The following is a 4,058-nucleotide window of genomic DNA, read 5'->3' as shown; positions in this document are numbered from 1 at the left end:
TTGTTAATATACTCAAAAACTTGTCATGTATAACATTTTATAATTCACATGACTTAATGCTTGATTAAATAACATTCACTTGGCATAAATATTGATTACGTTAAAATATAATTTATCCTCTTTAATTTTTAAAATTTAAATCTTCATTTTCTTTTTTTTTTTTTTTTATCTATTTTACTTCTTTTAAATGTTGTAAAATTTTTATTTTTGCTTTTTTTTTTTATCCTTTGATTGGTATACATAAACTAATTTAAAATGTAATAAAAGCTCAAAAATGGCCTCATAAAATTAGGTCATTTGACTTACTAATTCACTTAAAAACTTGCCATGTGTAACATTTTGTAATTCACAAGGCTTAATAATTAGTCAAATAATATTCATTTTGCATAAATATTGATTACTTTAAGATTTAATTTATCCTCTATAACTTTTAAAATTTAAATCTTTATTTTTCTTTTTCTTTTTTTAATCCATTTTACTTCTTTTAAATATTGTAAAATTGTTATTTTTTCTTTTTTTATCGTTGGAATACATAAACTAATTTAAAATATAATATAAATCATTTATTAATATTTAAAATTTAAAATTAAATGATATTTATATCAGTTGCTATTAAGTAAAGTGAAAGATTATAATAAGTCATATACTCAATATTTAAGAGAAATAAGAAATAAATTTATTTTCTAGTATTAATAAATAAATTACAATACTTTTTACCTGTTTATATGGATAAGTTAATTTTTAATTATTTATTATGTTTTGTTTTTAAAATCTATTATGTTTATGTTTATAATGATAAATTGTTTTTCAAATCTTTTCTATTTGTGTGCATAATTATAGATTATACTTTAAAAAATAAATATTTCTATAAAAAATATAGAGTTTGAAAATTAAATGACCAAAATAAAGAGGTATGTCATTAACTGTATAACTTTTCAATGATTTATACAAAAAAATAAATGTTGTTTTATAAAAATGCAAAATATTGTATGGAAAAATTAAACAATGAGGATTTGCAATTGCTGGGAAGTAAAAAAATAAATAAATAATTTTAGATTAGTAAACTTAAGACTTAAAACAAAACAGAGAAAAATAAAATGCAAATCTTGAATTAAGAAATTATTATTATTATTATTATTATTATTATTATTATTATTATTATTATTATTTCTTGAATATTAACATAATATTTAAGATTTTGTTTTAGAACATATTTATTATTATATTTGTGACTATGGACAAACTATTTCTAATAATATATAGTCTGTTTAAAATGCAATTATGCTATAAAAATATTATATTATTACATTTTGTGAATGAATATTCAGAGGAAAATAATTAATAATTATTTAAAATTAAATTTATTTTATAAAGGATATAATTATTCAAAATTTTAATAAAAATTTAAATTGTATTTAATGTAATTAACTAAGAAGTTTATCATTAACAAATTTTTATAGTATAATTTTGAAATATAATTTTTTTAAAAAAAATAAATATTAAATTATATTATTAAAATAAAGAATAAATTAGTCACGTTGGACGCGAACAAAATGACTAATTAGAAGTTATTTTGAATCCGACGAATTCAATGATATTAAGGTCAAAATTTGCTAAGAAATGTCACTGCAACAAAATAATGAGAATTATTTAACTAAATTAAATTTGATCATCTCTTCAAGTATTGGCTACGGTAATAGGATTTTTTTTTTTTATATAAATTTTTTTTTTATTTAACTTAAGTTTGGCCAGGGATGGTTTTTGTTGCATTTGCCAAATTCTCTAGTAGCAAGGGTCATCCAGATTGTTTGGTGTTGAATGCTCAACTTGGTAATCATCCAAGCGCTGGAAAAATGGTCAGAAAGTAAGACAGCCCAAGTTATGGTCTCCTCCCTTGCTTGTTGGTTAAAATAGAATATTGATGGCTCTTTTATTGGCAAGCCTGGCGCTAGTGGGATTGGGGGTGTTCCCGCAATCATGAAGGTTTTATTTTATGTCTTTTTTCTTGTCCTTCACGTATCCTTAATTCCAATGTTGCTGAATTGATGGCTATTTTCAAAGCAGTGCAATTAACCTATCAATTGCTTCCCTCTCTTAGCAATTTTGATGGTCTTGTTGTTGAAACAGACTTTATAAATGTCTTAGCTTGGGTTATAGGTGTGTCCCGTGGACCATGGAAGATGGATAAAGAAATTAAGAAAATACTTAATTTGGCTTCTTTCTTATTGTCGGAAGGGTTTTTGCGATCGCCTGGACGAGCTCTCACCGAAGTGGGTAAAGTGAGGAGTCGCCACTTTAATTTTGAGGGAAATTAAAGAAAACCATTTATAGAAAATAAATTAAAAAGAAACCACTTCGAAAACAGAGATTTTAGGTTCGGGGTCCTTATACGGGCAGAAAAGGTGCTAGGCACCCCACCTCGTCCCTCAACGAGGGTAAACAGATTTAATGTTATGCTCTTCATAAATTAAAATTGGTAATCGGGGAGTTGGAGTGACGATGTTAATCCTTCGTATGGATAAAGGAATATTTGATTTTTCACTATTCAGGGCTGCCCAAGAACATGAGTACATGAGATGACCCTTAGTGAGTAGGTTTTGTGTGGCGGATTTTGTTTAGGGGGTATTTTGTGTATTGAAGTTGTGTTATTTTAATTTGGATTTTTAGTTAAGGGAATTCGGGTAAGAAATTTCTCCCGATCTCTTGATATGTTTTATTAAGAGTTTAAGTGGGAGATTTTGGATAAGAACTCTCTTCCGATCTCCGCATATATTATTAAGATTTTGGACGAGAATCGGGTAAGAACTCTCCCCCGATCTCTTAAAGTATTCTGTTTAAAGTTTAAGTGAAGGATCTCGGATAAGAACTCTCCTCCGATCTTCGCATATTTTGTTAAGATTTTGGACGAGAATCAGGTAAGAACTCTCCTCCGATCTCCTAAAGTATTCGGTTTAAAGTTTTAAGTGAAGGATCTCGGATAAGAACTCTCCTCCGATCTTCGCATATTTTGTTAAGATTTTGGATGAGAATCAGGTAAGAACTCTCTCCCGATCTCTTAAAGTATTCGGTTTAAAGTTTAAAGTGAAGGATCTCGGATAAAAACTCTTCTCCGATCTCCATGTTTTATTTAAATTTTGGATGAGAATCAGGTAAGAACTCTCCCCCGATCTCTTAAAGTATTTGTTTAGAAGTTTTAAGTGAAGGATCTCGGATAAGAACTCTCCTCCGATCTCCATATCTTATTAAAATTTTGGACGAGAACCAGGTAAGAACTCTCCCCTGATCTCCTAAAGTATTCAGTTTAAAGTTTTAAGTGAAGGATCTCGGATAAGAACTCTCCTCCGATCTCTATATTTTATTAAAATTTTGGACGAGAATCAGGAAAGAACTCTCCCCCGATCTCTTAAAGTATTCGGTTTAGAATTGCATATCGTAAGAACTTTGAACTAAGGATTTTAGTGACTGAGGGAGTAAGAAACCCGTGCAAAGCTTTTCCTAACCCACTGAGCCTTATAACTAGAGAGTGGATGCAAGACCGAACTTCTCACCAATCTCCTATGTGATCGCCTTATCAGAACTCTTTGATTGGCGATATCCGACCTCTTTTAATCACTAGTCCGGGATCCGATCCTATCTCGATTCCCGCTCTATTATATTATCACCTGGGCTCGTTTCGTAGCCCGACCCCATAACTTGTTTGTTTGACCTACTATTCGACCTCTTGTTACACCTATCCTTTTGTCATTTTCATTTGTTCGAAAACTCTTATATCGAAATACCCCTGCCTAGGTTCTTTTGAGTATTTATAAGTTACCTGTGAATTGAACGTCTACTCTTGAAGGAAATGAAAACTAAAGGACGATAATTGGAATTTGCAAATGAAATAAAAGAAGACGCAGGAAATAACTATTGGCCTGGACAATCTATTTTGAGATTTTAGTACAACTGGATATAGAAGAAATTTCAACAGAAAGCTGGGGAAAATAAACAAGCGTATTTGACAAAATAATAGTTTAGATGCTTACCTGTGGGAAGTTGGGGAGACGGATGAAATGATT

The sequence above is a fragment of the Hevea brasiliensis genome, chromosome 10 (genome assembly GCF_030052815.1).
Source record: "Hevea brasiliensis isolate MT/VB/25A 57/8 chromosome 10, ASM3005281v1, whole genome shotgun sequence".
NCBI lineage: Eukaryota > Viridiplantae > Streptophyta > Magnoliopsida > Malpighiales > Euphorbiaceae > Hevea > Hevea brasiliensis.
The sequence above is the reverse complement of the archived record's forward strand: the minus strand, read 5'-3'. Positions refer to the sequence as shown.